We start from the raw sequence: 22,686 nt of genomic DNA, 5'->3' as shown, positions 1-22,686 counted from the left end.
GAGAGACCGATGACTCAACCCTAGCAACTGATGAAGAAAGGATTGGTTTTGACTAGGAGAGAGAACTTATACATTATGGATTGGCCTTCAGTCTTAGCACTTTTTTTTCTATCTAGAACCTAAAAGGGATCTTCGGATGTCCCCATAAGATAACCTTTAAAGAACCCTTGTTGGTTCAAGGTAGAACCCTTTTGGTTCCAAGTAAAACCCAAAATGATTCTACCTGGAACCCGAAAGTGTTATCCTATGGGGACAGCTGAAGAACCCAGTGTGGGTCCCAGTCTGTTTCTGATGTTCTTATGGAACTGTCGTGCCAAACATGTTTCGCAATTAGTAACAAGGTGTTGGCAAGATAGCACAAACAGATCGGGGACTAAGATAGAAAAGATGAGCTTCAGCATCCATTGCATCAGTCTTCCCATTCTGGGCCACACACGACTAGCAACACCTCCCATCTCTCACAATGACTAGGTTTGGACCAACATGTAAAGTGTTGGTCCATTGTTTTATGAGCTGAAATAAAAGATCCCTGAAATTTTCATATTTTACTCAAATTGTGTACACAAATGTGTTTATATCCTTGTTCGTGAGAAATTCTCCTTTGCCAAAATAATGCATCCATGTGACAGGTACGCATATCAAGAAGCTGATTAAACATCATGATCATTACACAGGTGCACCTTGCGCTGGGGACAATAAAAGGCCACTCTAAAATGTGCAGTTTTGTCACACAATGCCAGAGATATCTCAAGTTGAGGGAGAGTGCAATTGGCATGCTAACTGCAGGAATGTCCACCAGAGCAGAGCTCTGTTGCCAGAGAATTTAATGTTAATTTCTCTACCATAAGCCGCCTCCAACGTCGTTTTAGAGCATTTGGCAGTACATCCAACTGGCATCACAACCGCAGACTATTTGTATGCCGTTGTGTGGGGGAGCGGTTTTGGTGGCGGTGTAGTTTTGGTATGGGCAGGAATCGGTTACGGACAACGAACAAAATTGCATTTTAACGATGGAAATTTGAATGCACAAAAATACCATGAGGAGATCCTGAGGCCCATTATGAGGCCCATTTTTTTAAGGTATCTGTGACCAACACATGCATATCTGTATTCACATTTGTGTGAAATCCATAGATTAGGATCTAATGAATTGATTTAAATTGACTGATTTCCTCATATGAACTGTAACTCAGTAACATCTTTGAAATTGTTGCATGTTGCATTTATATTTTTGTTCAGTATATTTTTTTAAAAGCACCACAATACTCTTCTAGTACACATTGAAATGACCATGTCTTTGGCATTGTAATAACTGAAAACCCAAACATTATACATACGTTCCTGTGGCACTGTGAAAGAGAGAAAGAAAGAAAAAAAGAAAGAAAGAAAAAAAGAAAAAAGAAAGAAAGAAAAAAAAAGAAAGAAAGAAAAAAAGAAAAAAAATGAGGCTGTGTCCGAATACTCGTACTCTAAATAGAAGGCATTTTGAGTACACATTAGACATGTAAAAAATGTATAGAGTTGCAAGAAAATGAGCTTTAAAACGGAAAAATGTCTGCATCCCATGAAAGAAATTGTAGAATTGCAGGAAATACGTTTTAAACCGGAAAAATGTTCTCTCTGCCAACAAGAGGGTTCAAAACTGTTCGCTGCTCTGGCACCCCAATGGTGGAACAAGCTCCCTCACGACGCCAGGACAGCGGAGTCAATCACCACCTTCCGGAGACACCTGAAACCCCACCTCTTTAAGGAATACCTGGGATAGGATAAAGTAATCCTTCTAACCCCCCCCAAAAAAAAGATATAGATGTACTATTGTAAAGTGGTTGTTCCACTGGATATCATAAGGTGAATGCACCAATTTGTAAGTCGCTCTGGTTAAGAGCGTCTGTTAAATGACGTAAATGTAAATGAGCGGTTTGTGTCATGAACAGTGCTTGTGCCAATTGAAATGGGTGTGGCACGCGCATGCGGAAGGGGGGCCTGAGTGAAACACTTTGGGAACCACTGCATTAAATGATATATTCTTAGTATGGGTGTCTAGTACGTTGATATTTGTTGCTTACTGTATACAGTTTTACTAAACAGTATGATTAGTACACAGTATGTAGTTTTAGTAAGTGGTAAGAAAGACAGATTTTGGTCACGACGAGAGAGAGAGAGAGACAGAGACACAGAGAGAGACAAAGAGAGAGAGAGCGAGAGAGAGAGAGAGACACAGACAGAGAGACAGACAGAGAGAGAGAAAGCAAGAACGAGAGAGAGACAGAGAGAGAGAGAAAGCAAGAACGAGAGAGAGACAGAGAGAGACAGAGACAGAGACCGAGAGAGAGAGAGAGAAAGCAAGAAAGAAAGAGAGAGAGAGTTGAAGAGGAGACCATTTGTGGATTAAATGGCTGGTTAAGCAAGTGTTTAATGGAGTCCCTCAACAGGGATGTACTCTGCATGCTCTGCATACAGGCTACAGCACACACACCATCAATTCATCCAGCCAGTCAAAACTATAAAACAAACAAAACATAGCAATCCGTTATGGTATCATTATTGTTAATTTGAGGCATTAAGAAATTAACTCATGAATGATAACACCCCAGAGAGTTTCTGTTAGTGTGTATGGTCTACACTGGCAGCCAGCCAAAAATCCCTAGGAAGCACAAGCTCAATTACTGAGATAAACATTAATTCAGGCTTGCAACCACAACTGGAAGACAAGTGATAATTCAGGGTCTAATTCATGGTCGGATGGGACTTCATCTCTCCCAAGTACATTGTAATTCAAAATGGTCAGGGCTAATGAACCTTCAAGACTGTTTGCTTTCAATAACTTATGCCTCATTAACAACCTCCCCCTCTTTCTAACCATACTACATACTATTTAAAACATACTGTTTAGTACAAACGTATGCAGTAAGCAACAAATATCAACATACTTCTCATCCATACTGAGAAGGCGTCATCAAATGCGAAATCGCGCTTGTTCCTCACCATTCGTACATTTTTGTGGAGCACATCCCCTATTCTGATTATCAGCTGTTGTCGAACACACGTGGGTGTGAAAAGACGATTTTCTTCCTCAATAGTGTGCAGCGAATTCTACTCGATGAAAACCTGAAATAAGTATGCCATCCTGGCATTTAAAGTATACTCGATTTTCTAAATGTCACAAACGCAAAACAAATATTTTTTTTGCATACTCAAATGGCCTACTATTTAGGAAGCAAGTACGGGTATCCGGACATGGCCATTATCTCCCTCTGTCTGGGTCTCTCTATGTCTCTCTCTCCCTCCCCCTTTCTATCTCCCACCGTCCTCTCTCTCTTCATTTTCAGACAGTCAAATCCAGAGCAGCATAGACTGTTGGGCCCAGGTAGGAGAGAGGAAAGGCAGGAATAAGGGAAGATAGGAGGAAGGAGAGATATCTTCCCTAATTCCTTCCTTTCCTCTCTCCTGCCTGGGCCCAAGAGTCAATTAGCTCTCTAATTCCCTCAGGGTAGACAAAAGACACTTGAAGAAACCAACCTTTTTGTTGTTCTAAAGCCAATCACGGCTTCAATTCTGTAATCTCTCTCACTCTCTCAGAGTTTGAAAATGGGCCAGAAAACCTTGGTCTTGGTTCTCCCTGTGCCTTGTAGCCCTGATTGAGGGAACCAATATCAATCAATCAAAATTTATAGAGCCCTTTTTACATCAGCCAATGTCACAAAGTGCTAATACAGAAACTCAGCCTAATACCCCAAACAGCAAGCAATGCAGATGTAGAAGCACGTGGCTAGGAAAAACTCCCTAGAAAGGCAGGAACCTAGGATGAAACCTAGAGAGGAACCAGGCTCTGAGGGGTGGCCAGTCCTCTTCAGGCTGTGCTGGGTGGAGATTATAACAGTAGATGGCCAAGATGTTCAAACGTTCATAGATTACTTGAGATCCACTTCACGCATGTAACCTATACTTTCCTGCAAATAATTTAGTGTGGGCGAACGGTTTGCTGATGTCAACATTGTGAACAGCGTTCCCCATGATGGCGGTAGGGTTGTGGTATGGGCAGGCATAAGCTACAGACAACGAACACAATTACATTTTAGCGATTGCAATTTCAATGCATAGAGATACCGTGCCAAGATCCTGAAGCCCATTGTCGTGCCATTCATCTGCCGACATCACCTCATGTTTCAGCATGATAATACACAGACCCATGTCGCAAGGATCTATACACAATTCCTGGAAGCTGAAAATGTCCTAGTTCTTCGATGGCCTGAATACTCACCAGACATGTCACCCATTGAGCATGTTTGGGATGCTCTGGATCAACGTATACGACAGCGTGTTCCAGTTCCCACCAATATCTAGCAACTTCGCACAGCCAATGAAGAGGAGTAGGACAACATTCCACAGGCCACAACCAACAGCCTGATCAACTCTATGTGAAGGAGACGTGTCGCACTTCATGAGGCAAATGGTGGTCACACCAGATACTGACTGGTTTTCTGATCCCCGCCCCTACCTTTTTTTTTTAAAGGTTTATGACCAACCGATACATATCTTTATTCCCAGTTATGTGAAAGCCATAGATTAAGGCCTAATTTATTTCAGTTGTCTGACTGTATGAACTGTAACTCAGTAAAATCTTTGAAATTGTTGCATGTTGCGTTTATATTTTTGTTCAGTATACATGTTCATAGAGGAGAATAACTATTCTGATAAAGGAAAATGTACTTTTTTACAAAGTAGAGGCATACAAAGACAAAATAAATGTGGTACAGTGTGGAAATAATAACATGACTGAAGGAAATGCATTCACTACTCATGAAACATTTTTTGAACTTGCACATGACCAGAGCCCTCTGGAGCCTTAATTTCCCAGAATTTCCCACTACGGCTTTAAGATTTCCTCTGCTGGTAACTATCGGAGGCTATTAGGATACAGAGAGCAGCAAGAGTAATCTCAGGTGCCTAAGGGTTTAGCGAAGATGTGCTAGGCTAACCGCTAACAGCTAACAAATCCTTCGGCTCTTCTATGATGACATGGCATTTCTAATGTTTAGTTATTCAGAGACAGACACAGCAGCCTGGTAGGTAGAACACTTTGCATAAGCTTGTCTAGTGGGAATACATAATTACACTGTCTCCTAGAATCAATATCCTGTATCAACAGAGCAAAGTAGGATGACATGTAGGCCAAGAAAATCTCTTACACTAATAGAAAACCAATAACTCATTGATCTGCATTTAATTGAAAGGAAAACACTGTCTGAGCCCAGCTCTGAATTTATGTCATCACATCTATGGTCCACATGTGTGTCAACATGTTTAAGTCAAATCTCACTGCCAGCACTGTCATAACTAGCATAGTCACAATTAATCAGCTTGAGTTAGTCATACAGTTTCAATGCAAGGCCATACAATAGATCCTTTCTTTACACCCCAACAAAGGGTCTATAGAGTGTTCGCAGTCACAATTAACCCATGATCAACCCAAAATGGCTTTTCTGCATGGTCATATTATGGCTATCTAGGTTACACATGAATTAGCCATATCTATGACTAAAAAGATAATACTTTTACAATCTGAGCTCTATTGTATCTCTTTTTTAGAGCTTTGATTTCTAAAATGTCTTCTAGTCATAGATATGGCTACAGGTGAATATTCAAACATAAGTTGATCTTAGCCATATTAGCTCCATAGCCTCATCTCATTGTGAATATGAAAGAGAAAAGGTAGCACTTTATCTTTATATCTGTTCACCGGACGTGCTACCTGTCCCAGACCTGCTGTTTTCAACTCTAGAGACAGCAGGAGCGGTAGAGACTCAATGATCGGCTATGAAAAGCCAACTGACATTTACTCCTGAGGTGCTGACCTGTTGCACCCTCGACATCCACTGTGATTATTATTATTTGACCCTGCTGGTCACCTATGAAAATTTGAACATCTTGGCCATGTTCTGTTATAATCTCCACCCGGCACAGCCAGAAGAGGACTGGCCACCCCTCATAGCCTGGTTCCTCTCTAGGTTTCTTCTTAGGTTCTGGCCTTTTTAGGGAGTTTTTCCTAGCCACTGTGCTGCTACACCTACATTGCTTGCTGTTTGGGGTTTTAGGCTGGGTTTCTGTACAGCACTTTGAGATATCAGCTGATGTAAGAAGTGCTTTATAAATAAATTTGATTTGATCTTAAAGAACAGAAATGACCAGGAAGCCCATTTACTAAGAAATAGCATGGCAAAATGGTAATAAACTAATCATTTATTAATTACTTAAGCTATTTGTTTGTTTGGGATTTCATTAAATTAAGCACCACTTGGCACCATTTGTGTACCAGAAAGTACCCATTCGAGTTACCACATACTTTCCTGTTAAATAGTCTACCAATACCAGTGGAAACAGTACGACGATGTGCTAATGAGTAGAATATTGCGATATGTATTTATCATGGCATTACAGTTCAAAGAAACACCATAGAACCCTGAGTCACACCGGCGGGCTAACTAACAATCCTGAGAAACTGACCTTTTTCAACTTTGAACATACTTTAACAAACAGTCTTATTTTAAGAGGCTTAGACACCATTGTCTCATGTAGATTTAATCCTGAAGAATAACAAGCTGCTACTCTCTGATCTCTGAGGTGGACGCAAATCCTTTGTGTCAGGGGGAAGGATGTTTTAAGGCGATTAAAGACCCACTCCTTGATTAAAAAAGCAGCTATAAAGCTGAGGGATGGGGCTTCAAAATAGGTTGAAGACTCAGTGTTAATTTTGTCAACTAAAATATTCATCAAACTCCTATTTTACAGTGGCAGTTGATGAGACTATATCTGACTAAATAGAGCCAGAAAAACAAGAAGTAAACAAATTGTTTTTCATTTCAGTTTACTAAAACGAGACGAGAAAAAATTATCTATGTGACTAACATCTGACTACTAAGTGTGGACTGGACAATACTTTTTGAAGAGATTGAGAGCTTTTCAATAATAATCATGATTAATATTAGCAACACAGATGTGCAGTTCTGTTAACCTCACTAGGGTAGGGGACAGCATTCAGAATTTTGGATGAAAAGCGTGCCCAAAATAAACTGCCTGCTACTCAGGCCCAGAAGCTAGGATATGCATATAATTGGTAGATTTGGATAGAAAACACTCTAAAGTTTCCAAAACTGTTAAAATAATGTCTGTGAGTATAACAAAACTGATATGGCAGGCGGAAACCTGAGGAAAATCCATCCAGGAAGTGCTTTTATTTTTAAATGGCTGTTTTTCCATTGAAAACCTATCCACTATACAAAGCTTTTACTCTGTAAAATGAGGGAGAAACACCACTTTCAATGAGAGGACAGTGGACATTTCCAGACATGAGTCCTGCGTGTGACCGGGAGCGTGTCTTTCTTGTTTTTCCTTTTCTATTGACGAAGTTATTGTCTGGTTGAAATATGATCGATTATTTATGACAAAAACAACCTGAGGATTGATTATAAACATCGTTTGACATGTTTCTACGAACTTTTATGGTACTTTTTTGATTTTTCGTCTGTCTGTTATGACCTGGCTTTGTTCCAATGGACTACTGAACAAAACACACCAACAAAATGGAGGTTTTTGAATATAAAGAGGGACTTTATCGAACAAAATGAACATTTGTGTAACATGGAGTCTTGGGAGTGCAACCACATGAAGATCAAAGGTAAGTGATACATTTTATTGCCATTTCTGACTTTCGTGACTACGTACAGTTACCAGCCAAGTAGATTCATGTTTTGTGTGCTGAGCACTGTCCTCAGATAATCGCATGGTTTGCTTTCGCCGTAAAGCCTTTTTGAAATCTGACACAGCGGTTGGATTAACAACAAGTTTATCTTTAAGCTGAGGTATAACACTTGTATCTTTTATGTATGTTTATGAGAATTTCTGTTTTGTTGAGTTTCACCGGATGTTGTTTGAGACATTGGATTACTGAACAAAACGTGCAACAAAACGGAGGTTTTAGGATATAAAGAGGGACTTTATCGAACAAAACAAACATTTATTGGGTAACTGGGAGTCTTGTGAGTGTAACCATATGAAGATCAAAGGTAAGTGATTCATTTTATCGCTATTTCTGACTTTTGTTACTCCTCTACTTGGCTGATTACTGTTTGTAATGATTTGTCTGCTGGGCGCTGTTCTCAGATAATCGCATGGTTTGCTTTCGCCGTAAAGTATTTTGGAAATCTGACACCGTGGTTGGATTAACAAGAAGTTAATCTTTAAACCGATGAATAACGCTTGTATGTTTCATAAATTTTTATAATGAGTATTGCCGTTTTTGAATTTGGCGCTCTGCAATTTCACTGGATGTTGGCCAGGTGGGACGGTATACCCCTAGAGAGGTTAAGCAGTGGGAAGGATGTGTCACACCCGGCAAACACAGCCGGTGAGCTGCTGGGGAGAAAGCAATGCGTGTGGGCAGAAAAGCACAGGCTCCGCTCCGGCTCCATTTATACATAATGCGCAGGTGACTCTCTTGCTTCACTTGAGCTAACCAGTCACCACCAGCCTTCTATTTAGCTACCCTTTGCCTTGTTAAGAAACACACGCTGCTTTACGAAATAAAAAACAATAGCAGCACTGAGTTTAATAGTAAAACAACAGTCTAGCTATGTTTTTCTCTCCCTTGAGTAGGCTATAGAAAAGTAGGCTCTTTGAATCCGCAGTCTTTCACACTGCATTTCATATACAGGTTCTGTAGCCAACGTAGCCAAGTCAACCTCTTTTCCTGAGAGAAAAGGCTTGATTATAGACCTTAGGCTACCCTTCAAAGGACATGACCCATAATACCGCCGCTACGTTTTTTGGGCCACTACACTATATCTGACTGGGTAAATAACTTTATTTTGAGTTAATGTGGACCCAGTAGCTCAGACTTTAACACTTGGACCAGGACTCGAGCACTGGGACTCGGACTTCAGCCATAGGGACTTGTGACCTGGACTCGATCCGTAGCTTATGCCTACCCATACCATAACCCCACACCGCCACCATGGGGCACGTTGACATCAGAAAACCGCTCGCCCACACAACGCCATATACGTGGTCTGTGGTTGTGAGGTCGGTTGGACATACTGCTAAATTCTCTAAAATGTCATTGGAGGTGGCTTATGGTAGAGAAATGAACATTCAATTCTCTGGCAAAAGCTCTGGTGGACATTCCTGAAGTCACCATGACAATTGCACGCTCACTCAAAACTTGAGACATCTGTTGCATTCTGTTGTGACAAAACTGCACATTTTAGAGTGGCCTTTTATTGTCCCCAGCACTAATATGAGTCTAATATGTTAGTATTTGTTGCCTACTGCATACATTCCTACTAAACAGTATGTTCTAAATTGCATGTAGTATGATAAGTACACAGTTTAAGTAAGTAATAGGCAAGACAGATTTCGTACACGGCTATGGACTGTCAGCCTTTGCATCCACTGTGTCTATGAATTTGAGGGTGGCTTCAAAATTTCCCGAGGCCCATTCCCTCAGCTTGCCTATCAAAATGGCAGTTTATAACTTATTTGTATTTTTTTATTTAACTAGGCTAGTCAGTTAAGAATAAATTCTTATTTACAATGACGGCCTACCCCGGCCAAACCCGGACGACGCTGGGCCAATTGTGTGCCGTCCTATGGGACTCCCAATCACGGCCGGATGTGAATCAACCTGGATTTGAACCAGGGCACATGTTTAGTATTAGTGGATTGAATAAATCTCTTTGCCCGAGTGGCGCAGTGGATATATCAAAAGGAATTTAAAAGGGAGAAAGAGGTCCAGAAAGACCCATGTGACTTGTCCTGTAAGGATGTACGCTGAGAGTCGTGAAGCAAGTTCAGGGAGTGAATACATTTCATTAATAAATGAACAAAACAAGAAACACAAACAGCGCACCAACATGAAACAGGAACAATGACGACTGGGGAAGAAACCAAAGGAAGTGACATATAAAGGGCAGGTAATCAAGAAGGTGATGGAGTCCAGGTGAGTGTCATTATGTGCGTAACGCTGGTGACGTGTGTGCGCCATAACGAGCAACCTGGTGACCTAGCGGCCAGAGAGGGAGCACACGAGTTCCTAATGTGCTCTGTTGAGAGAGCAACGTCAGTCACTTTTCATGTTTCACTATGGCAACAACTTTCGTTGGCAGGTATTGGATTGACTGACACTTTTCAGAGTGCTTCAGGAGAAAACAACAGAAATCCATCACCTGAGAGTGTAGAACTGAACTAATATCCTTGGGATATTGACCACTATCATGGCTATCTCCGGATATATTGTCCCCGTCCATACAGTCAGCGGGGTTCTCCATTCATTGTGGGAACAGAAAGAAAGAACTCTCCGGGAAACACAGAGGTGGAGGAGTATATCTCATTAATTATTAACACCATGGCGTGACTGTGGTAACGTACAGGAATTCCCAATCTGGAATACCTCATCAAATTCTGACCACATTAGCTCCCAAAATAACTTGGGGGTTATATTCAATGCCTTGTATATTCCCCCTCAAGCCTACACAGCGACGACTCTCAAGGAACTACACTGAACTTCGTGCAAACTGGAAACGGCATATCGTGAGACATCACATGCTTGACCATTGTTACTCTCCCTTCCGGGATGGCTACAATGCCTTTCCCCAACCCTGCCTACTGCAAGGGGAATGGAAACGCTTCAGGAAGTGAAGCTGAGCAAAGAGATGTATTCAATCCACTAATACTAAACATGTGCTTGTATCATAGAAACATCTGTTTTTATTATTTTGATCTTGAACAACGTTGATTAGAGGTATGAGTAGCGCCATCTTGAATTGGCATAGTAACGACTGACACCCATGCGTCATTGGTCGTGAGAAAATTGGGAGTTTTGGTGTGGAGACTGAAAGTGAATTCTGCTACTGGGTGGCGCCTCACCTCTACTGGACCTGAACGATTTCTCACAACTTTGACAGCTCTATATTAAGTTAATATTAAGGTAAGAAAATGTATACAATTTGTTTTTAATGTTGGTAATTATAATATGTACATTTTAGAGTATTTTTTCATGTTGATAAAATGAGTGTGAAATTAAATTTTGATAACAAGGTGGCTACTTGATTTAGCTCATCTTGTCTTTGGATGTAAATGTTTTCTTATTGATATCTGTACAAAATAAAACTCATATTGACAATTTGAAGAGCATTTGTCATTAGCTAAAACGAACTAGCTAACGTTAGTGATTAGATATAAAAATAGCTAGCTAGCCAGGCAAGTGGGGGCTGCTGCATGATTGCTATTTTACCAGTAAAATGTATGATTCCCATATAGCTAGCTAGAATAATTATTAGCTAGCTAGCTAACTAGCTACATAGCTAGATATGTTGTTTTGTTTAATCTGTGATTCCTAAAAAGAGTATGCCTCCTGGCTGTTGATTGCAGCCTGAAGCCTAACCCTGATAACTTGTACAATTGCCTTCCATTCATGATTCCTTTTTATGTGCTGAAGGGTAATCGTTACTTGGGGAAGACGAGGACGAAGAGTATGAGATTGAAATAGAGGAGCCGGAGGAAGTTGAGAAGCCACCACATGATGCTGATGCCTCTCAGCCAAGCTTTTTGACTGGAATTTAACTGTCAATGATTATTTTGATTTATTATTAGGCAGGGGTGAAAGTAAATGTAATTTATTCCCGGCATGTGACCTCCTATTTGTGCATGCGTTTCTTTTTATATTTTTATGGACCTCAAAGAATTACATCCCCATTAATTTAATTGGATTTCTATGGGCCTAATAGTCAAGATTTGTTATAACTTTTACAATGTATTAGGCTACCCTTTAATGTGGCATAAACACTACCAGTCATGATGTTTTCATCTAATTTTCAAACAATTATTCAAAAGGCTCATGTAGGCTACCTGTGCACAGTACTCAGCGAAAATGGTTCTTAAGCCTCATTTAGATTATTTTTCTGCTTATAAATTTCCGACATTTGGTAAGCTATTTGTTAGTCAACTTGTCTATAATTAGATACGTTGCTTCTCTTCTGTCATTACTTGATTCTCGTCTAGAATACTATATAAAGCCTTGTTCACCAGAATGATGTCATAAAATCGATAGAATGATCAATGCATCATTAACAATCTAGTTGACATTGGTAAAGTTCTTTCATTTTTGCTTTTCTCACAGAGCAAGGACATTTAGGGTCCAGGGGACCAAATTACATCACTTTGACCAGTTTTAAGAAAATTAAAAGCTGTGAAAAAGATCCAACATGTTTCTGATGTTATTTCAGTTCGTCTTGGATGCTTACTGTTAGCTTTTATGACGCTGAAAGAAATTCCACGTTTAGGATACACAACAGGTCTCTAAGCGCACATTCGCATTCTCTCAAGATGCTGAAAGAAAGAAATCATATACAGTATCTCCACTCCTGTTCCCGAGACAAAATGAACATTCTATAAATTTTACTGTGAGGAACACTAAATTCTGCAGGAGTGAATATTATAATAGGCTTACAGTCAGTGTCCAGACTTCAGTTACTATTCCAACTATTAGGCAAATCATTCTGGCATCTATACAGTGCCATTGGATAAGTGCAAAGAGACATCACTTACAAAACACCAAAAAGTGTTATGAATGACATACAGTGATTGTCATTCTTTAGGCCTAAATAAATCTTGTAACCTGAATTGATGTGTACACTGCTGTCAGCGCACGTCTCTGGGCCACTCATCTCTGCCTTGGCAAAAACTGTTCATCATCATCGAACCACACCGCATTTTGGAGCACATTCCACACGTTTTCAAGTCTATCTGCAAATGTTTCATGCAACTGCCATGCAGTGATGATAAAAAGGGGAATAGATTACAAGACAACTGTAGGCTGTTTTAATTATTGTGATAGGCTCATGTTCTACCGGTACAGTGTACCCCCACTATTTATTTTGATGATACTCCGTACTGGACCAATCCAGCTAACTTTCACCCCTGCCTATATATAAATTAGGTATATCCTTTTGTAAATACTCTCTCTCATCTCTCTCTCTCACACCTCTCTAGGACACAGTGGTGGACTGTCAGCTCAGACCTTTGTGAGGTGGACGACACTATAGACATGTCACCTGTGCTCCACCGTGACAAGGATAGAGATTGGACAACATGCTACTGAGGCTGTAAACAGGGCTGAGGGACAAATCACACACTAACAGGACATATGCATAGACATGCATAACGTACACAACTAGGTACTATTAAAAGGGTCTCCTAGTCTTCACCCAGTAGCTTAGATTGTCACTGGTCATTTCCCCGTTCTTGCATGCTTTTCATTCTGACTCTGAGTATTAGTCTATAGGCCAAGAGGAATGTCTGCAAGAAGAAATTAAAGTTGTAAAATACCATTATTATTATTATTATTATTATTATTATTATTATTATTATTATTATTATTATATATTCTTTATTGTTATATGTTTTAATTACAGTTCAATTTTGTTTTCAGGTTTTCTTTCAAAGTTATTGTTTTATTAATATTATATTACTTGTGTATGTCTTCATCAAATGTAAGACTAAATGCCATTTGTAAAATGTTTTAATGCATATACAGTGCATTCGGAAAGTATTCAGACTCCTTGACTTTTTCCACATTTTGTTATGTTACAGCCTTACTCTAAAATTGATGAAAATGTTTGTTTTTTTAAATGTTGCATATGTATTAAAAATAAAAACGGAAATATTACGTTTACATATTACTATTCAGACCCTTTGGCAGTGATTACAGCCTCGAGTCTTATTGGGTATGACGCTACAAGCTTGGCACACCTGTCTTTGGGGAGTTTCACACATTCTTCTCTGCAGATCCTCTCAAGCTCTGTCAGATTGGATGGGGAGCGTTGATGCACAGCTATTTTCAGGTCTCTCCAGAGATGTTCGATCGGGTTCAAATCTGGGCTCTGGCTGGGCCACTCAAGGACATTCAGAGACTTGTCCAGAAGCCACTCCTGCATTGTCTTGGCTGTGTGCTTAGGGTCGTTGTCCTGTTGGAAGGTGAACCTTCACCCCAGTCAGGTCCTGAACGCTCTGGAGCAGGTTTTCATCAAGGATCTCTCTGTACTTGGCTCCGTTCATCTTTCCCTCGATCCTGACTGGTCTCCCAGTCCCTACCGCTGAAAAACATCCCCACAGAATGATGCTGCAAGCACCATGCTTCACCGTAGGGATGGTGCCAGGTTTCCTCCAGACGTGACGCCTGGCATTCAAGCCAAATAGTTCAATCTTGGTTTCATCAGACCAGAGAATCTTGTTTCTCATGGTCTGATAGTCTTTAGGTGGCTTTTGGCAAACTCCCAAGCGGGCTGTCATGTGGTTTCTTTGCAGAGGAGTGGATTACGTCTGGCCGCTCTACAATAAAGGCCTGATTGGCGGAGTGCTGCAGAGATGGTGGTCCTTCTGCAAGGTTCTCCCATCTCCACAGAGGAACTCTAGAGCTCTGTCAGAGTGACCATTGGGTACTTGGTCACCTCCCTGACCAAGGCCCTTCTCCCCAGATTGCTCAGTTTAGCCGGGAAGCCAGCGCTAGGAAGAGTCTTGGTGGTTCCAAACTTCTTCCATTTAAGAATGCTGGAGGTCACTGTGTTCTTGGGGACCTTCAATACTGCAGACATTTTTTGGTACCCATACCCAGATCTGTGACTCAACACACTCCTGTCTCGGAGTTCTACGGACAATTCCTTCGACCTCATGGCTTGTTTTTTTCTCTGACATGCACTGTCAAGTCTGGGACCTTATAAAGACAGGTGAGTGCCTTTCCAAATCATGTCCAATCAATTGAATTTACCACAGGTGGACTCCAATCAAGTTGTAGAAAGATCAAGGATGATCAATGGAAACAGGATGCACCCAAGCAAAATCTTTGGTCTAATAGCGAAGCGTCTGAATACTTGGACACACCGACTTATTCAAGGGTTTTCATTTATTTTTGATATTTCCTACATTGTAGAATAATAGTGAAGACATCAAAACTATGAAATAATACATATGGAATCATGTAGTAAGAAAACAAGTGTTAAACAAATCAAAATATATTTTATATTTGAAATTCTTCAAAGTAGCCACCATTTGCCTTGATGACAGCTTTGCACACTCTTGACATTCTCTCAACCAGCTTCACCTGGAATGCTTTTCCAACAGTCTTGAAGGATTTCCCACATATGCTGAGCACTTGTTGGCTGCTTTCCCTTCACTCTGCGGTCCAACTCATCCCAAAACATCTGTTGGGTTATTTGGGCTGCAATTTTTGAGGCTGGTGACTCTAATGAACTTATCCTCTGCAGCAGAGGTAACTCTGGATCTTCCTTTCCCGTGGAGGTCCTCAAGAGAGCCAATTTCAACATAGCGCTTGATGGTTTCTGTGACTGCACTTGAAGAAACTTTCAAAGTTCTTGACATTTTCCAGATTGACTGACTTTCATGTCTTAAAGTAATGATAGAGTGTCATTTCTCTTTGCTTATTTGAGCTCTTTCTTGCCATAATATGGACTTGGTCTTTTACCAAATAGGGCTGTCTTCTGTATACCACCCCTACCTTGTCACAACGCAACTGATTGGCTCAAACGCATTAAGGAAAGAAATTAACAAGGCACACCTGTTAATTGAAATGCATTCCAGGTTACTGCCTCATGAAGCTGGTTGAGAGAATGCCAAGAGTTTGCAATGCTGTCATCAAGGCAAAGGGTGGCTACTTGGAAGAAATGTTGATTTGCGTAACAATTTTGGGTTACTACATTATTCCATATGTGTTATTTCATAGTTTTGATGATGTCTTCACTTTTATTCTACAATGTAGAAAATAGTAAAAATAAAGAAAATCCCTGGAATGAGTAGATGTGTCCAAACATTTTGATGAGTACTGTTTGTAAATAAGGTATTTTTCACTTTGTCATCATGGGGTATGGTGTGTAGATTGCTGAGATAAAAAAATATTTAATCAATTTTTGAATAAGGCTGTAATGTAACAAAATGTGGAAAAAGTCAAGGGGTTTGAATACTTTCCAAAGGCACTGTATATGGGTTTAGAAAATATGCTTGTTTAAAACTTCTTATGGCTTGGGGGCAGTATTTCGACATCTGGATGAGAAGCGTGCCCATAGTAAACTGCCTGTTACTCAGGCCCAGAAGCTAGGATATGCGTATAATTATTATTAGGATGTGTTCGTCTGCATGTTTTGACCGCCTTTGAGCCAGTGGAGTACTGAACAAAATGTGCCAACAAAACAGTTTTTGGGATATAAAGAGGGACTTTATCGAACAAAACTAATATTTATTGTGTAGCTGGGACTTTTGTGACTGCAACCATATGAATATCTTCGAAGGTAAGTGATTCATTTTATCGCCATTTCTGACTTTTGTAATTCCTTTACTTGGTTGTAAAATGTTTGTATGCTTTTGTAAGCAGAGCGCTGTCCTCAGATAATCGCATGGTATGCTTTCGCCGTAAAGCCTTTTTGAAATCTGACAAAGCGGCTGGATTAACAAGAAGTTCATCTTTAAGCCGATGTATAACACTTGTATTTTTTTATGAATGTTTATTATGACTATTTCTGTATTTTGAATTTGGCGCACTGCAATTTCACAGGATGTTGTCGAGGTGGGTTGCTAGCGGAACAAACACAAAAAAGCAAACATTTTCTACAGGAAATATTTACAAAGGGGTCAGGAACATTTCATGTCGATTGAATGTTAAACAGATTCGGGATTGGTGTCCCGTCCACGGGATGGTTGAGCTAACATAGGCTAATGTGATTAGCATGATGTTGTAAGTAACAAGAACATTTCTCAGGACAGACATATCTGATATTGGCAGAAAGCTTAAACTCTTGTTAATCGAACTGCACAATTTACTGTAGCTATTACAGTGAATACCATTCTTGTTTGAGGAGAGTGCACAGTTTTTAACATGAAAAAGTTATTAATAAATTAGGCACATTTGGGCAGTCTTGATACAACATTTTGAACAGAAATGCAATGGTTCATTGGATCAGTCTAAAACTTTGCACATACACTGCTTCCATCTAGTGGCCAAAATCTAAATTGCAGCTGGGCTGGAATAATACATTATGGCCGTTCTCTTGCAATTTAAAGATGGTACAAAAAAAATACAAAATCACGGTTGGTTTGTTCTTTGTATTATCTTTTACCAGATCTATTGTGTTATATTCTCCTACATTCCTTTCACATTTCCACAAACTTCAATGTGTTTCCTTTGAAATGGTACCAAAAATATGCATATTCTGTGCTTCAGGGCCTGAGTTACAGGCAGTTAGATTTGGATATGTCATTTTAGGCGAAAATTGAAATAAGGGGCAGATCGCAAGGTAAACCCTTTGAAGAAGTGAATGGATAGAGCTCTGTTTCTATTTTCAACAGTAAACATTTTCAAAGGGGTCAGGAACATTGAATGTCGATTGAATGTTAAAGGAAAACCTTTGAAGAAGTGAATTGACAGAACTCTGTTTCTTTCAACAGGAGCGGCCAGAGCAAGGTGCATCCACTCTACCACATTAAATGATTATCCACAACCATGAGCAGACAGACCTGTCTCTCAATGGTGTTAAGAATTAACAAAAATTCAGGAGAGTGGACCAGACTTGAATGCATCATTTAATTAGTTGCCTTTAATTTAGGGCCCAGCTGACAACATCCGGTGAAATTGGAGGGCGCGCAATTCAAATAAATAATCGTAATATTAAACATTCATGAACATACAAGTATCTTATGTCATTTATAAGCAAAAAATTCTTGTTAATCTAACTGCGTTGTCCGATTTACAATAGGCTTTATGGCGAAAGCATACCATGCGATTGTGTGAGGACAGCGCCCCACATCAACATATTTTTCAACCAAATCAAAAATAGCGATTAAATAAATCACTTACTTTTGAAGATCTTCCTCTGTTTGCAATCCCAAGGTTCCCAGCTACAACATGAATGGTCGTTTTGTTAGATAAAATCCTTCTTTATATCCCAAAAGGTCTGTTTAGTTAGCGCCATCGATTCCAGTAATCCACTCGTTCAACATGCAGACAAAGGAGTCCTAAAAACTACTGCTAAACTTTGTTCAAACAAGTCAAACGACGTTTCTATTTAATCCTCAGTTACTCTAAAATGTAAATAAACTATAATATTTCATTCGGAAAATAGTATGTTCAATAGGAAAGCAAAATTAGTAAGCACGCGCCCTCTCCCTCGCACACCAAAAGACGGATATTGTTCCGGTGATCTCCTCACCAAAACTCAAAATTCTTGCTTGTTTTTTAAAAAACAAGCCTGAAACCTTGAATAAAGACTGTTGACATCTAGTGAAAGCCCCAGGAATTGCAATCTTGGAGATGGATTTATATAGAAACAATAGGTTTCCATTATAAGAGCCTGGGACCTCAAAAACAAAAAGAATTCCGGGTTGGTTTTCCTTGGAATTTTCACCTGCCATATCAATTATATTATAGTGTCAGACATTATTTTAACAGTTTTAGAAACTTCTAAATGTTTTCTATCCAATGCTACCAATTATATGCATATCCTGGCGTCTGGGCCTTAGTAACAGGCAGTTTACTCTGGGCATGTCAGTCAGGCGGAAATTCAGGAAACTAGACCCTATCGCAGAGAGGCTTTAACACAGCTCCCAGATCCCTACTAGCTCAATAAACACCAGCTGCTACTAACTGCCAATCAGTGTCCACGCCTGTTGCAACACTAACTAGTTGCCATGAATGCAGCTCCTCAACAGCATCAGCTGAAACATATTTAACCTCCACACCTTGCCTCACTCCTTAATCACCACTGCCACCCGACTTAAACCTGACCAAACTAACATTCCTTTGTGTTCTACATTGCATGTTGCATTGCATGACACTGTGCGTTATTAGCCTTGTCAAGGACTGCTGAGCAAGTTCTCCACTAAGCAAGTACATTTTTATATTTTGTTGAATCTCGCACCTGCTCCCATCAGGTCTCGTTCCCAAAACTCTACTTTGTTTGTCTCTCAACCTTGCTGCTGAAATTAGTTGGCTCTTGGCACTTCATGCTTTTTAGTTAGCTTCAACTGCTGTCTTCAGGCTCTTTATATCCCTCGTTCCTCTCCAGGCTGCTAGAAAGAATGGCGCCGGAAGGTAATGGCTGCCGTTTTACAGGCTCCTAACCAATTGTGCTATTTAGTGTTTTTTCGCAATGTTTGTAAATTATTTTGTACATAATGTTAATGCTACCGTCTCTTATGACCAAAAAGAGCTTCTGTATATCAGAACAGCAGATTTTTTCTTTAATGAGTCTGACACAAAGGATATAATGTTGCTCCCAGACAAGGCCCAAATCCCTGTCATTCCCGTGAAGAAAATAAGAAAATACAGTGGGAGGCGATCAGGGTGCCTTCGTCAGCGAGTGGGTAACCCGCCTCTATCATCTGTTCTATTGGCCAATGAGTAATCACTGGAGAATAAACTGGATAAGCTCCATTCGAGACTATCCTACCAAAAGGACATTAAAAGCTGTAATATCGTGTGTTTCTCTGAGTCATGCCTGAACAATGACACAGATAATATGCAGTTGGCTGGGATTTCTCTGCATCAGTACGACAGAACATCTAACCTCAGCAAAAAAAGAAACGTCCCTTTTTCAGGACCCTGTCTTACAAAGATATTTGGATTTTTACAAATTAACTACACAGATCTTCATTGCAAAGGGTTTAACCTCTTACGACACCAATCGCATAGGGGGCAGTATTGTCACTTTCGGATTAAATACGTGCCCATATTAAACTACCTCCTACTCAAACTCAGAAGCTAGGATATGCATATTATTAGTAGATTTGGATGGAAAACACTGAGGTTTCTAAAACTGTTTGAATGGTGTCTGAGTATAACAGAACTCATATGGCAGGCAAAAACCTGAGAAAAATCCTACCAGGAAGTGGAAATCTGATGCGTGGAATCTTTCCAAGTCATTGCCTATCTAACACACAGTGACTAAGGATTAATTTAGCACTTCCTAAGGCTTTAGAACCTTGTTTCAGCCTTTTGCAGTGAACAGAGAGCAATCAAGAAGGCTGGGAAGTTGTTGACTCAGGGAAGGACATCAGTTCATTGGCGCGAGTTCACGTGAGGAGGTTGCTGTGTTCCAAAAGTTTTTCAAGACAATGGAATCGTCCGGTTGGAATATTATTGGAGTTCTAAGTTAAAAAGGCCCTAAAGATTGATGCTTTACAACGTTTGACATGTTTGAACGAACGTAAATTGAACTTTTTTTGACTTTTTGTCGTGACATTTTCCGCGCGCTTCCTACATTTGGAGTAGCTAACTGAACGCGCAAACAACAAGGAGCTATTTGGACAAATTATGAACTTTATCAAACAAAACAACATTTATTGTGGACCTGGGATTCCTGGAAGTGCCTTCTGATGAAGATCAAAGGTAAGTGAATATTTCTAATGCTATTTATGATTTTAGATGACTCCAAAATGGCGGGTATCTGTATTGCCTAGTGTATTTTTCTGAGCGCTGTACTCAGATTATTGCAAAGTGTGCTTTCCTCGTGAAGCTTTTTTGAAATCTGTCACAGCGGCTGCATAAAGGAGATGTTCATCTATAATTCTTTGAATAACAGTTTCATATTTTATCAATGTCTATGATGAGTATTTTTGTAAATTGTTGTGCTGATCTCCGGCAGTATTGGAGGGAAAATATTTTCTGAACGTCACGCGCCAATGTAAAATGCTGTTTTTGGATATATGAACTTTATCGAACAAAAAAATGCATGTATTGTGTAACATGATGTCCTAGGAGTGTCAACTGATGAAGATCGTCAAAGGTTAGTGCTTCATTTAGCTGTGTTTTGGGTATTTGTGATGCATCTAGTTGCTTGGAAAATGGCTGTGTGGTTATTTTTGTCTATGTACTCTCCTAACAATCTAATGTTTTGCTTTCGCTGTAAAGCCTTTTTGAAATCGGACAACGTGGATCGATTCAGGAGAAGTGTATCCTTAAAATAGTCGTATGTTTGAGAAATTGAAATGATTACATTTGTGGTTTTGAATTTGGCGCTCTGATTTTTCACTGGCTATTGTCAAACTCAATCCGTATGAAGTTAATCACTGTTTCCCATACTTGTTCAATGAATCATAAACAACTAATGAACATGCACCTGTGGAACGGTCGTTAAGACACTAACAGCTTACAGACGGTAGGCAATTAAGGTCACAGTTATGAAAACTTCGGACACTAAAAAGGCCTTTCTACTGACTCTGAAAAACACCAAAAGAAAGATACCCAGGTTCCCTGCTCATCTGCGTGAACGTACCTTAGGCATGCTGCAAGGAGGCATGAGGACTGCAGATGTGGCCAGGGCAATAAATTGCAATGTCCGTACTGTGAGACGCCTAAGACAGCGCTACAGAGAGACAGGACGGACAGCTGATCGTCCTCGCAGTGGCATACCACGTGTAACAACAACTGCACAGGATCGGTACATCCAAACATCACACCTACGGGACAGGTACAGGATGGCAACAACAACTGCCCGAGTTACACCAGGAATGCACAATCCCTCCATCAGTGCTCAGACTGTCTGCAAGAGAGGCTGGACTGAGGGCTGGACTGAGGGCTTGTAGGCCTGTTGTAAGGCAGGTCCTCACCAGACATCACTGGCAACAATGTCGCCTGTGGGCACAAACCCACCGTCACTGGAAGGACTGGCAAAAAGTGCTCTTCAATGACGAGTCGTGGTTTTGTCTCACCGGGGGTGATGGTCGGATTCGCGTTTATCATCGAAGGAATGAACGTTACGCCGAGGCCTGCACTCTGGAGCGGGATCGATTTGGAGGTGGAGGGTCTGTCATGGTCTGGGGCGGTGTGTCACAGCATCATCGAACTGAGCTTGTTGTCATTGCAGGCAATTGCCACTCTGTGCATTACAGGGAAGACATCCTCCTCCCTCATTTGGTACCCTTCCTGCAGGCTCATCCTGACATGACCCTCCAGCACGACAATGCCACCAGCCATACTGCTCGTTCTGTGTGTGATTTCCTGCAAGACAGGAATGTCGGTGTTCTGCCATGGCCAGCGAAGGGATCTCAATCCCATTGAGCACGTCTGGGACCTGTTGGATTAGAGGGTGAGGGCTAGGGCCATTCCCCCCAGAAATGTCTGTGAACTTGCAGGTGCCTTGGTTAAAGAGTGGGATAACATTATACAGCAAGAACTGGCAAATATGGTGCAGTCCATGAGGAGGAGGTGCACTGCAGTACTTAATGCAGCTGATAGCCACACCAGATACTGACTGTTAATTTTGATTTTGACCTTTGTTCAGGGACACATTATTCAATTTCTGTTAATCACATGTCATGGAACTTGTTCAGCTTATGTCTCAGTTGTTGAATCTTGTTATGTCCATACAAATATTTACACATGTTAAGTTTGCTGAAAATAAATGCAGTTGACGGTGAGAGGGCGTTTCTTTTTTTGCTGAGTTCATGACCGGTAAGACGAGGGGTGTCTGTCTATTTGTCAATAACTGCTGGTGTGCAATGTCTAATATTATGGCAGTCTCGAGGTATTGCTTGCCTGAGGTAGAGAACCTCATGATAAGCTGTAGACGACACTATCTATATTTTTCGTAGCTGTGCACAAAGCTAGACGTGCACAAAGCGCTCCCTCGC

At 40.5% G+C, this 22,686-nt stretch overlaps 1 protein-coding gene across 2 annotated transcripts in view; it reads right to left on the bottom strand.

Moving 5' to 3' along the window:
* Window positions 1–22,686, bottom strand: part of slco1c1 (solute carrier organic anion transporter family, member 1C1) — a 67,397-nt gene that overhangs the window by 27,025 nt on the left and 17,686 nt on the right. The window lies entirely within an intron of this gene.

This window comes from Salmo trutta, chromosome 40 (genome assembly GCF_901001165.1).
Source record: "Salmo trutta chromosome 40, fSalTru1.1, whole genome shotgun sequence".
NCBI classification, from domain to species: Eukaryota; Metazoa; Chordata; class Actinopteri; order Salmoniformes; family Salmonidae; genus Salmo; species Salmo trutta.
The sequence above is the reverse complement of the archived record's forward strand: the minus strand, read 5'-3'. Positions and strand labels throughout refer to the sequence as shown.